Source organism: Lissotriton vulgaris, chromosome 1_2, assembly GCF_964263255.1.
Source record: "Lissotriton vulgaris chromosome 1_2, aLisVul1.2, whole genome shotgun sequence".
In the NCBI taxonomy this organism is placed as follows: Eukaryota; Metazoa; Chordata; class Amphibia; order Caudata; family Salamandridae; genus Lissotriton; species Lissotriton vulgaris.
Window position 1 is genome coordinate 310,081,577 of NC_141686.1, and position 14,570 is coordinate 310,096,146.

The following is a 14,570-nucleotide window of genomic DNA, read 5'->3' on the forward strand; positions in this document are numbered from 1 at the left end:
GGCCCCACAGCGACAAAAAGAATCCAGGAGTGTCAACATTAGGTGCATAGCTGTTCACAAGTATTATTACATCAGTGCCCAATCTCCCCCAAAGAATGGCGTATCTCCCCTCCTTATCCACTCGTTCACCCAGCTTTTGAAATGGCAGTTGTTTGTTGATTAGAATAACAGTCCCCCTAGAGTACGTGGAGTAGGAGGAAAACACTCTCACACTCGCCCATCTGCTCGCAAACTTAGGGACACCATTCGGGTTAAGGTGGGTTTCCTGGAGCATCGCTATCTGCACATGGTGCCGATCTAAATAAGCAATCACATTCCTACATTTGCGGGGGTTATTAAGGCCACGGACATTCCAGGACATTATGGAGACAGTATTCGACGTATCATCACCTGTGTTCGACATCGTATCCCTGAAAGAAGCTTTTGGCCACTGCTGTAGCCCTCGATCGAAGTGTACCTGAAGCAAATCCTTCCGCTGTCCAGAACATTCTCTTCATACAAACATCCAAACGTTCACACATACGAATTCCAGTACCTGCACACTTGTCATGTATGTCATACGCAACAACATTTCTACTTTCAACAACAACTCGCATGACGTATCTCCCCTCCTTATCCACTCGTTCACCCAGCTTTTGAAATGGCAGTTGTTTGTTGATTAGAATAACAGTCCCCCTAGAGTATGTGGAGTAGGAGGAAAACACTCTCACACTCGCCCATCTGCTCGCAAACTTAGGGACACCATTCGGGTTAAGGTGGGTTTCCTGGAGCATCGCTATCTGCACATGGTGCCGATCTAAATAAGCAATCACATTCCTACATTTGCGGGGGTTATTAAGGCCACGGACATTCCAGGACATTATGGAGACAGTATTCGACGTATCATCACCTGTGTTCGACATCGTATCCCTGAAAGAAGCTTTTGGCCACTGCTGTAGCCCTCGATCGAAGTGTACCTGAAGCAAATCCTTCCGCTGTCCAGAACATTCTCTTCATACAAACATCCAAACGTTCACACATACGAATTCCAGTACCTGCACACTTGTCATGTATGTCATACGCAACAACATTTCTACTTTCAACAACAACTCGCATGACGTATCTCCCCTCCTTATCCACTCGTTCACCCAGCTTTTGAAATGGCAGTTGTTTGTTGATTAGAATAACAGTCCCCCTAGAGTATGTGGAGTAGGAGGAAAACACTCTCACACTCGCCCATCTGCTCGCAAACTTAGGGACACCATTCGGGTTAAGGTGGGTTTCCTGGAGCATCGCTATCTGCACATGGTGCCGATCTAAATAAGCAATCACATTCCTACATTTGCGGGGGTTATTAAGGCCACGGACATTCCAGGACATTATGGAGACAGTATTTGACGTATCATCACCTGTGTTCGACATCGTATCCCTGAAAGAAGCTTTTGGCCACTGCTGTAGCCCTCGATCGAAGTGTACCTGAAGCAAATCCTTCCGCTGTCCAAAACATTCTCTTCATACAAACATCCAAACGTTCACACATACGAATTCCAGTACCTGCACACTTGTCATGTATGTCATACGCAACAACATTTCTACTTTCAACAACAACTCGCATCCCAACATCCACGTCCCATTCCTCCCCCATGCACAACTGTTCAGCCCCCGATCTCCAGCTCCCCCCCCCACCCACTGAAGCAACCCAATCTTGCCAGTATCACATCCCCCTCCCCCTCCCCGACCCCAACAATCAAGAACATTAGAAAAACCGTTTGGGGAATCCCCTTCTAAGGACACTAGAGGAATGCACCCCAACACCCCAACACTCCCCCCTCGACCCGCATGCGCCATACGGAGAAGACAGAGAAGGTGGGGTGATGCCTGGCATATGTTACCCCTGCAGGCTAGTACCCACATATCAAGTCAGTGTCTCGCATCTCCCCCCCTCATGCCGGAAAAGACACCAAAAAAGAAAATTCAGGAGGACCATCCCAGGAGCAACCGCTGCTCATTCCAGTCTCAACGCTGCCCTCAGATCGCCCAGTCTCAGATCAACTCCAGCAGAGGGGCAGGTATATACAAAAGCAGTTGTCGCCCACCTGTGACCAACGACGCAGCAAATCCACCAGCCAAGTTTCTACAGGCAGTTCGAGGTCTCCTCACCGGCAGCAGGCATCTCAAATCTCCATTCCATCATTTGGCGTCAGCGATCAAATGTTCATAAGGACACAGCTAGGGTTCCACGTGTTCGGCAGGGTTTACGTCTGCCTCATCTTCATCCTCGTTTCGCCTGTCCCTTCTGGTGGTACGCAGCCTCCGGACATAGTCCTCGGCCTGCTGCGGATTTGTAAAAAAGTGTTGTTTGCCCTGGTGGGTTACCCTGAGCCGCGCCGGGTAAAGAAGCGCATAGTCCACTTGCATGTCCCTCAGCTTTTTTTTCACGTCAAGGAATTTCCTCCGCTGGTCCTGCACCATCGGTGTAAAGTCCGGATACAGGGAGAACTGTACCCCGTCACAAGCTAGATTCCGAGTCGTGCGGGCTGCACGCAGTGCCGTGTCGCGGTCCCGGTAGTTAAGTAACCGGGCAATGGTGGCTGCATCCCTGGCTTGGGGATCGGGCCCAGGGAGCGATGCGCCCGCTCTACAATAAATTGGCTGGAAAAGGCCTCCTTACCCACTGCCGTGAGGAGGATGCGCTCCACGTAGTCTCCCATGCGCCCAGTGTTGGTGGACTCCGGAACCCCCGTGACGCGTATGTTGTTGCGTCTGCACCTCGCCTCCAACTCCTCGTTCTTCGCCGCTATTACTCTCAGGATATTATCCATTCTAGTCAGGCGCGTGTCGTGGGCAGCGGTCGTGTCCTCAGTGGTAGAGATGCGTCTCTCTGCCTCCCCCAGGCGCTCCTCGTGGACCTCCAGTTTCTGCGCAACCCCATCCATTCTGGATGATAAGCGGTCGACCTTGTCAACTATCGTAGCGAAGCCCTGCCGCATCTCCTCCATCATCAGCCTGAGCTCCGGGGCCAGGGGGGCAGAGGGGGGCTCAGTGCCCAAAGATCCTGGGGCTCCACTGGTCCCCGCCATGCTGCGTAATGGTTTTTTGACAGCCGCCGGTTCGAAAGAGAGCTTGGGCTGTTTATTGTCATTTTTGCCCATCGTGCCGCGATTGTGAGCACCCCCACGGGCACTGCGATTGGCTCTAGTGTGCGTGCCCACTTCTCCCAGCCCAGTCTGCGTATCCAGATGGCCCCCCGAGCAGCAATCTCGTCCAGGGCGGTATCCCCCACCCGAGGCACGAAGCGTCACAGGCAGTCTCCTGCCCCCAGAGCCCTCGCACCGGAGTAGCTGCTATGGGTGAGGTGGTGGGGGGTTGCGGCAGTCCCCTCGGTCCGGAGCACAGGGAGAGTCAGCGTGGGATGGTGGTAGGCCGCCGGGCGCAGGAGGAGGTCAGCGCGCCAAATGCGCGGGGCAGGACCCGCAGGCTGGGTAACTCCTATGCCCTCCGTATGTCCGTTGTTGTGTCTCAAGTCCCAGCTCCCAGGCGGCTGCAGTGGTCAGGGGTAGTTGCGGGGTTGCGAGGGGCAAAGCCGGGAAGATGTCCGCCTCACTCGGCAGATAGAGGCGTGCTCCGCGCTGGTCTCCCGGACCCTCTGTGGTCCACCAGGGAAGCCCGGAGCCCCTCCGCACACTGCAGTGGCTCCGCAGGGGGAGAGACTCACCTCCGCTGTCGCTCGATGGCCTCCTGCAGCACCCACCTCCAGGAATTCAGGCCTCTCAGTCCCGAGGCCTAGCCGCCTCGTGGAGAGCCGCGGCCTCGCGTGGGCCGGTGTCCGGGCGCCTCGACTGTGCACCGCAGCAGCACCCACCGGTCAAGATGTGCAGCCTCGTAACTCGGGCATTCGAGGTCGGATCGCCCCCAAAATTGGACCGGAGCAGTATCTTGAGTTGGGTCGCCGATGCTGCAATTATTGGGCGTCTAGTCGCAGGATTTCAGGATAATTTCAGGATCCTGCTGGCCAGGCAGCCAGAGCCTCACTAGAGTGCGGCCATTAGCTAGTGCGCCCTCTAGCGCCCCCCGGCAAAGGGGAGTTACGGCCCAGCTGCAGAGCGCGCTCGGAGTGATGTTGGAAATTTGCCTGAAAATTACTAAGTCCCCATTTTTGTCGTTTTGCTTTTTGGCTGTTTGGGGGTCTTCTACTTGTTTCCGCCTGTGTTGATGGGCCTGGGGCCATTGCTGGGAAGGTCTAATACCGGATAAAAGTGGTTTGGAGAAAATCTGAGCAGAAAAAGATTTTGCGCTTTTGATCACTTGCCTGTCTTTGGGGTGCTGTTTGGCGGGCTTTTAGGTTGTTGTGGGTGGGTTTTGGTGTCTGGGAGCACTGCTGGCACAGTCTAATGTGGATTGCATTTGTTTTTCAGGAAATCCATGGTGGAAAAGGGGAGTTAGGGCCTAGCTGCACAGCGCGTTTGGACAGAATTGAAAGAAGGCCGAAAATATTGTAAGTATGAGATTTTCCATTTTTGCTTTTTGCCTGTATGGGGGTGTTCTGCTTTTTTGTGGGTGGGTTGGCAGGTCTTGGGGCATTGCTAGGAAGGTCTAATACCGGATAAAAGTGGTTTGGAGAAAATCCATGCTGAAAAGCATTAGGGTTAGCACTTGCAGCAGGATTGCATGTGTTTCGGGGTGTTCTAGATTTTTGCAACTGAGTTCTGGGGTCTTAGAGCACTCGTGGGAATGTGTAATTTTGGTTGCAAGTGGTTTGAAGAAAATTCATGGTGGGAAAGGGGGGATTTGGCCTAGTTAAAGAAAGCGTTTGCCACTATTCTTAACTTAGGGCTCGTTAGGTTTAGCAGTATTGTATTGCATGTGTTTGGGCAGGGGGCTGTTTGTGGGGGGGTTTGCGAGTCTTGGAGCGATGCTGGTATGGATACTTTTGCTAGCTTGCAAGTGGTTTGAATACAATCTATGGTGGATAAGGGGGGATTTGGGCCTACTTTACTTTCAAAGTACGCTTTGTCACCATTTTCTACTAGGCCTGATTAGGGGTCTTCTACATTTTTGCAACTGGGTTTAGTAAGGGTCTGGGAGCACTGCAGGGAAGGTCTAATTTTGTTCTAAAACACAGTTTACAGTACACCTAGCTTGAGGGGAAAGATCCGCTAAATTAATTCGCCCATACTTATTTATCCTTCAAAAGGAGACTCAGGCAGAGTACGCACTTTCAAAAATATTGTACTGTCTATTAGGCAACTCAAGGTGTGACTTTTTGCACTACACAGCGTACATACCTTATATTTATTTGTCAGTGGTGTTCTAATATCACTTCCTGTTTTTCCATCAATAATTACAGGCCGGGTTTCAGCCTGTGCAATGAGAAAAGGATGAAGTCAGGCTTCATATTAGCGAGCCGCAATTCAGCATCCGCCAGGCAGGCAGTGGACAGGGTGTCTTCTGGTCACCAACATTGATGGACGGAGCGTCAGATGGAATGGAGGAGTCCCGCTAATAAGAGGAATGGTTGGATGCATCTTACAACTTCCCACATTCAACAGGACAACTACAACAACATACAGATACAATATCCGTTCTTTTCTAATTATCTTTTAAGTAATCTTATTGCTGTGAACCTTTATGAGTGTGACTCTGCATTTCTTTGATCTCTGCTTCTAAATTCATCCCTACAGCCATTGTATAGGTTTTACTTCTGCGATTTTTCAAACCTAATTTAATGTATGAAGTGTTTTTTTAAATGCAGAGATAGGCAAGTGAAAACGCATAATTATTACTGCAGCCCTGTACTGTTGCATTCTTTCATTCACGGTTGTCGAACGTACTACTTACTTTTCAGTAACAATGCATGCAGTAGTGCATGCACTTCCTTTATGTCACTTAAAAGATTTATGGTTAGCGTTGTACCCAAAGATTTGTTTATTTTCAATTATTGTTTGTCCATGCTGTGCTTTTTTTTTCTTCTCTCAACAAAACTTTCCCAAAAACCCCCATTCCCATCCATTTTCCAAACCCTAACCCTCTTCCCCCGGGCTGTGTGGTTTTGATTGATGTGTGACTAAATGACAGCAATAATTCCACACACTTGCTGGGGAGGATAAGGTCATATTACATCAACAGGGGTGCAGGGGGAAAGTATTCGGTAGGGCTGCCCCCACTCAGACCAAGATTAAACAACAGTTGCCCCACCAAATCAAAGTCATCCGTATGCCAGACCAATTAATACTTATACCTAAGGTGTGTAAAATACCACTACTCCAATGGTCAGGATGTATAAGTAACTTGACACAACAAAGGCACCAACACAGGCCACCACATTCATAGACTTGAAAGAATGTGAGAAATATGAAAAATATGTGAAGAATAGAGTGAGTGCCTCACGATAGCAACACCCAAGGGGGTTCCCAGCTAGCAATCACCGGTATACCCACTTCTCATCATTGGTCACTCACTCTATTAAAGAAAACAGAGGTGCACATCGACACAATACAGAATGCACACGTGAGAATAGCGACAAAGACAAACCAGTGTGTACACATAAACACTACTAAACACAAACGTGTAACCATAGACCCCCACATAAACAAATATTAAACCGGGCAGAGTTTTGCTTGCTCCTTATCCTTTATTCTGGTGCTGCAAAAACCTCCCGTTTAAAAATGGTTAATTAAATACCATGCAGATTCTTCCTCAAGCCAACATGCTCCTATTTTAAGCAATTTCTTCAGGGCAGATGAGGGTTTTTCTATTCTCAAACTTCACATATACAATGTATCATCGGACCTTATGGTGAACCAATCAGTGTGTACCGGTCACCACCTGTTGGTTTCCGTGTCATTAGATCACGCGTCCGCCAATGGCTCCTCAATGATGCGAGCCACTACTGCCGAGTCCCTCCGGCGCTTCCGACGATCCTCAGGATAAGGTCATAGCAACAGGCTGGTGAAGGAATCCGAGGATATATTCTTACTAAGCTTGACACTGAGTCACTATTGGCAAATGAAAGCAGATTTTCATCTGCGCCATTAACTTGATTGGTCATCAAGAACATCCTCCTCCTAGACGTGGCAAATTATTACGCTGCTGTGTCCTTCACCTGCAGTACTATTTCTTGTAGTAGTAGCCAATGTCAAAGAAATTCAACGCAAGTACTAGTTATACTTTCAATACTTTACTATTTGTTAGGCTACATTGTGGCACTGTTCTAGTGTACTGTCACCTGCTATATTCTCTATCATACCGTTCTAATGCTACGGTAAGGACAAACAAGGTTTCATTTTCTTTTTTTCAGATGCTGCAACTGCCACTGTGTTACACCACAAGTACCACCGCAATGATGACATTTAATCCGCCTAGGATTGCAAACCTTAATCGCCATTTTGCGTGCAGCCAGCCCTGTGCCTAGCCCTATTTCCAAACACAAATTACAGGTAAGATAAGCGTTTGGGGGGAGGTAGTATAATGGAGTATTAGGAGAGACAAGAGACTGACGGTCCTAGGACTATTGAATTCACTTACTCTGTGAGAGGAAATTAGTTTTGAAAACATTTGGGCCATTAGTACTTACACAACTTGAATCAAGATGCCACTTACATTTCAGGACTGTTAAACCCCCACCCACCAGCCTCAAAAGTAGTAAAAAACACATATGCTAAGATAATGTTTAACAGAAATAATATCCCGCAAGACCCAACCCACCCCCCTCCCGAACCCCAACGAATGTCCCTGAAAACGAAGTCCAAAAAAGTAGAAAACCCAACTCCCAATTCCCACCCCCCAGAAGTCTTTAAAAAAGGGGCAAGGGACAGTCTCCTCCTACTGCTGGCTGCTGTTGACTTTTCAGGCCAGGTCGGCATGCTCCTTGCGGAGGGTCTCGAGCAGGGTTTTGGTGTTGAGGAGCTCCTGCTCGAGGTAGGAAACCCTCAGGGAAAGGCGGTGCATCCTTTTTTTGCAACTGCTGTGGGGGGCAGCTGATTTCTTTTCTGCTCGGCGGTGGCGGGCGGCTGCTGTACCCCGGCTCCGTACCGCAGGAGGCCTGCTGCTGCGCTGACTGGCTGACCCAGGGAGCACGGAGGAGGATGCAGGTGTCGCCGTTGATGTTGTTGACGTACTCTGCGTGTCCTCCTCCTGGGCCACCAGCCGCCGATATTCGGCGACAGTGGCCTCCAGCCTCCGTTGCCGGGCCCTTTTAACCAGTTCCTTCCGTGTTGGTTTGGAAGGAGCATCTATATGAAGAAAGAAAGACATAGTCTGTAACCAATGTTTTTTAAGATTAACACAAAATGATTCAGCAGAAAGTTGTGTCACAGTAGAACTAGCAACTTGCAAGCGCCGTACATAACTATTGTGGCCAGTATCTATCTAACCTCCCACTTCTTCATCCTTGCTCTAACATTAGTGGGAGTTTAAGGAATCAATTCTACGAGCACTATGGACTCACTCCATTAGAGTTGACTATGACAGTACACCAGTTTTATTCTTCTTCTTCTCTCTTGTTTAGCAAAATTGGTACGTTAACTTCTGCAAGCCGGCATAATGCCAGCGCAGTAACCTTGTACCCGAGAAAAACAGACGCACACCATGATGAGTGAGAAAGACTTGCGTTACTGTACCAGTACAGTACATGCAGGTGGTGATGCTCTTACTTTTCTATTACGGGTGGCACTGATAATACTCTGTTACAAGGGTTACTGCTTAATTAATTTAACTTTCACCCTACAGTGCCAATGACTACTAGAAAAGGAAAATGAAGAAGATAAATAATCTGATTATCTATCACTGCACATGGTATGTATTTGCTTACATATGGGATGACTTTAGGTGCTTTGCTTTTTATTGAGTGAACAATGATACATCCACACATGAATGACCGAGTTCTACTAAACTTATTAACAGAGGTAGTATTGAGTGGCCATCGTAATAGCCAGATATATGCTGTGCTTGCAATACAAACTACTGCTACTATTCATGGTAGTATTCAGACAAAATTACAACTTCTTTTCCTTGCCTTTCCTACACTGGGACGGACATGCGGGTGCGGTGTTACATGCTCTACAAAGTAACACTTAGTTCATCCAGTGACTGTCTACTCTCTCTAGATACACATATGCTACCTAAGAGTCAGATAGTACCATGATCCAGGCATCCATCCATTCAAACTATATGTCAATCATTCTTCTTCATGTCTCTCATCTGGACAAACCTTACGTTTTCTCACGGGGAGCACACTATGCAGTCTGCAATCTCAATAAGTAAGGAATATAAGAGCTTACCACTGCCCGCCACTACTGTGGCAACCCGCACAGCAGTTTTGTCAGGCACTTGCATCGCCTCCTCCCCTGAATTCTCCTCCTCCACCTCCGCGCTGGGCCCAGCAACAGATGTTCCACCTACAAAGTACATTTAAGAATGTTAAATGTAATAGACATACACCACTTACTAGTATTTTGTCTAGGAATGAAGAAATGTGAATACAGAAACCAATCTAATAATTTGTGACTGTCTACTCTAAAGTAAAAATGTCCCTTTTTCCAGGGAATGGTGTTGTCTTGCTGCACTTTTTGGCACAACGGATGAATGCTTGCTTTTTAACACGCACCATTTTTCTCATACCAGACAGAAGAATTCCTTCAGTAGTACCTTTGCAGTGGCAATGGCAGTGTTGTCGCGAGTTGGATAGGCTTCCACCCACTTGTTAAATGCGCACACGACAACAAATACATACTTCAGACCTTGGCATCTTTCTAGCTGGATGTAGTCCATCTGTAGGACTTCAAAGGGATGATTGGGGACCCCAATCCCTCCCCGGTGTACGACAGGTTCTTTCCCAGGGTTGTGTTGCAGGCATATCAGACATTGTTGGACCAGATGCTTAGCTGAGTCTGAGATTTTGTCATTGTGCCTAACTTTGGAGACAAGTTCGGCCATAGGGGCAGATCCTATGTGTGCATGGGAGTGTGCCATGGTCAGTATGGGGATCAGGTACGAGTTGGGTAGCAACCATTTGTTCGTGTCTTTTGTCCGCCAGCAGCCTTCATCGTCTTTCAATCCCACCCGTGCCCATTCAGTCAATTTGTGTGGAGAGCTGGCCATCTGGATGTTCCTAATAGTTTCCCTAGAGTCCTTCCATTTTTCTGCTTGTGACCTGGTCACGTACATGCGTGTCGTTGTCCTATTCTCGGCTGTGGTCCGGACAGTGATGTCGGCCAGTGCATTCCCCTGCCCAATGATGTCCGTCACCTTTTTGTGTGCTTGGCATTTGATTACAGCAAGTTGTTTGGGAAGGAGGACCGCTTCAGTCAGAGCGGAGACTAGATCTCCGTGCAGGATGGGTGTGCCGTGTGAGGTCAGGAATCCCCTCTCCTTCCACAAGAGCCCGAAATGATGAACCACCCCGAAGGCATACTGGCTGTCTGTGTAAATATTTGCTGTCGTCCCTGCTGCTAGGATACACGCTCGTGTGAAGGCAATCCGTTCTGCTGCCTGTGCAGATCGTTGTGTGATGCGGGCGGTCTCAACTACAGTTCGGGCTGTGGTAACTGCATAAGCAGCTGAGGTGGTGCCATCGGGGAGTTTGATACAAGAGCCATCCACCCATAGGTCTCCGTCAGGATCTGGGAAGCCAGTATCTCGGAGGTCAACCCTACTCCTAGTCTGTTCGTCCGTGAGGGTCACACATTCATGTATAGGGGACACAGTGGGGTCGTTCTCAGGTAGGGGCAACAAAGTGGCTGGATTCAGCGTGGTGCATCTTTTCAGTGTGATGTGGGGTGCAAGCAGAGTCAGTTTGTACCCAGTCAGTCGTGCACTAGTCAGATGCTGCGTCTTAGTCTGGTTCAGGAGGGTGTCAACCGCATGGGGCACTAACACCGTAAGGGAGTTCGAGAGCACGATCCCCTCACTTTGTCGGATAGAGACAGCAGCGGCAGCTACAGCTCGAAGGCAGGCAGGCAAAGCTCTGGCTACGGGGTCGAGAGTGGCAGAGAAGTAGGCACATGGGCGTTGCTTGGGGCCGATGGACTGAGTCAGGACAGACAAAGCGCACCCCTCCCTTTCGTGAGTGTAGAGGGAGAAGGGCTTTGTGTAATCGGGGGTTCCTAGGACTGGTGATGAGCACAGGGCTGTGGTATTGGGTTCTCCAGGCCTACATATTCCGCAGAATACCCACTACACCGAAAGAACTGTTGGCACGGAAACTGAAAAATGCAAAAGACAAGTTTATTAAGACCCCATGGGGTGGTGGTACATTCCTACAGCACCCTTCGGTAATGCAAGAAGTATCACACCGAACTTTGGTGCAAGTCCTTCTTTTATACAGTTTTCAAACATAAAAAAGGTAGGCGGTACATGGTTACAGAGTTTTCGGTACATATATGGTCATTTTTGGAACATAGCCAACTCATGGGAGGGGTTACAACACCACTGGTCAGTTTGACGTAACATTCCTAAGGGGTGACTGGTCAGTCGGAACTGCGCATGTACAGGCTTGACCGTTACTAAAAATAGCCTGTTGCTGGGCAAACTCGAGTGGTCAGTGGCACGGACTAAGGACTAAAGGGCCTGCTGACCACAAGGCCGCTCATTCCCTAAAATGGCCGCCGTAACATACAAAATGGCGTTTTTCGATTAAGGCCAAGATAAGGGAAATAACGTGTAGCAAAGCTAAGCGCTAACCCAGCCATCGTCAAATTACGACAGACGACCCTTTTAGCGTTTAGCTGAAGCTACCTCATAGTGAACATAGTCAGGATACTCATCTTCTATATCAATTGACATAATTTGAGCCACTTCTTTATGAAGCATCAATTCATTTTGGGCAAGAGCTCGTCTAGATGGAATACAAGCTGATAAACACATAGAACATAATGCAGGGCCATATTGTATACATAGACACAAGAAGAATAATATCCCAACTATGATACATAAGATTGTCAGTAGCTTCCAGCCCCATGTACTAAGCATTGACCAGAACCACCCCGAAAAGGTCCATGTACCATTGTCCGGATGTATCTCAGCAGCAATTTTATGTAATTTAGATACGGCATCATATACAGATGGTGAATTGTCTGGAACGTAAACACAGCAGCTACTTCCGATAATTCTACATGCCCCCCCTCGATCGGCTAGAACCACATCTAGAACCATCCGGTTCTGGAGCGTGACAATTCTAGATATTTGAAGCTCTTCAGTTATATTTCCCAATGCAAAAGCAGTATCATTAGCTACAGCCTCAACAACACGGGTCAGTCGTCGTGTCTTTCGACTGTTTAGAGCAGCTCCCACAAAAGAAAACAAACCCAAATTAAAATCCACATAATGTTGCAGAGCAGTATCGGTCTGATCGATATCTTCAAGAACTACAGCACGTTTAACTCTATTTAGCACAAAATCGTGATACAGGATATAGTCATTATGGTACATTGGTGGGGCAATGAATACAGGGGGCAATACAAAAGAGATATAACATGTACCTAACCATCCTAACGGGAGTCGATGATAACCTTTATTGCCACAGATAAAGTATGTATTTCGGGATGCCACAAATGATATGCCATTCGGACTGTCAAATGTAAGTGTGGTGTTACATTCACTTTTTCCAACCGGAATTGTACCTTTATTACGTATACCGAGATCAGCCTTAGTATCTATGACATTAATAACATGAGAGCTGGAGATGTTAATGTTCCGTTGATTGCTGTAAATTCGGGGTGCAGACACGTTGTCGGGGCGGTACTCTTCCCATTCGAATCGAGTACCCTCAGCTTGTGGATAGCCGTCCCGATCATGATAACATATCTTGTTTAAACGGAAAAGCACCCCCCCTTTTGTTGGCCATCGCAGAGTGAACAGAAGAGTATACCAGGCATTGCAGGAACCATTGTGGGAAAACGGGAGTGGGATAAGCGGTGTGCCTCCTTTCTTCTGAAGCCCAGGCAACATCCCACATACCCAACAGTTAGAAGTGTTCGTCATATTGTGAGTATGATGCAAAATTTGAATGAAGCTATTGTTCAAATAAGTCTGTTGGTGCCGTTCTTCGTGATAGGGTAAGGTGAAATGAAAATATTCAGATGGAGCCGGGGTAGTCGGCAGCAAATGTTCTCGTACAGGCACCACAAGTTCTACTACCCAGGCTATCACTGCTATCACCACAATTGTCAATACAAACAATATAGCACCAAGAATTCTTTTGTCTCGTGATGCAGAAGACGCCATAGTTCAAAAAGAGTTCACAGAGTCTCAAATATACAACTAAAAAATAAAAATGTGAGTGCTGAGCTCCGAGGTAGCCGTTGTTTTCTTCTCCGGGGTCAAGACGAGTGTCGCTACTCTTGGCAGAACTGATCCCCCCCCTTGAGATTCCCGGCTTCCGTTTCACAAACCTGGAGCGGTAACTCAACCAGTCTCGCACCAAAAAAAAAAATTCTTCTTCCTATCGTTGCCGTAGATTGTATCGCTGTTGTCCAGAAACGATGTGGTCCGGGAAGGCTCCCTCTGATTCGGCCGACGTCACAGCTGGGCTTTTCTCCTCGTCCAAGATGTCTCTGTAATCAGACAGCACGGTGGGATTCACCAGGTCCGGAGAGACACGACGGCAGTGAGTTGAATGCACCCACTGCTTCCTGTTGGTCACTCGCACAGCCGTTCGAGTTGCAAGCAGGACTTGCTCGGGGCCACGCCACCTCGGTTCCAAGCTGTTCGCTCTCTCGAAGGATTTTACCATTACGAAATCACCAGGACAAAGATTGTGAGCCTCTCCAATGGAATTGTCAGGGAGCGCTTCTCGAACCTGTTGGTGAATAGAAAGTAAATCATTTGTTAATCGTGCCAAATAATCGTTCATCATTATACAAGGCACATCATGTTACAATCGCGGCTTAGGAACTCCCCATATATTCATTGGCCTTCCAAACACCACTTCATTAGGTGTGAGGCCAGTTCGAGAGTGAGGCACTGATCTAATAGAGAGTAATGCTAACGGCAAGGCATCCGGCCACTTCAAAGACGTGGATGCCACAATCTTAGCCAACTTTAGTTTCAAAGTGGCATTGTACCGTTCGACAAGACCTGCTGATTGAGGATGGAACACAGCGTGAAACTTTTGCTGAATCCCCAATCCCTTCAACACATATTCCACAATTTTCCCAACAAAATGGGGACCATTATCGCTCCACAAAAATTTGCAAACTCCATATCGAGGGAAGTACTCTTTGAGCAAAACCTTCGCCGTTGTCAAAGCCGTATTATCTTTCGTGGGGAAGGCCTCAACCCATTTGCTAAAAGCACATACCACCACTAAGACATACTTAAGGTTATTGCAACGCTCAAGCTGGATGTAATCCATTTGAAGTACCTCGAATGGTGCAGAAGGTGGAACGAACCCTCCTTTCGGAGTATGCATCCCTTTTGCAGGATTGTGCTGCAAACATATCAAACAAGTCTGCACTACTCTCTTGGCAGTGTTGGCAATCTCAGGATGCTCCCAAACTCGTGTCAACAATCGAGTGATCGCAAGAGCTCCAACATGTGCCAACCCATGTGTCATCTGGACCATCGCTTGCAAGTAAGCTGCAGGCAATTTCCAT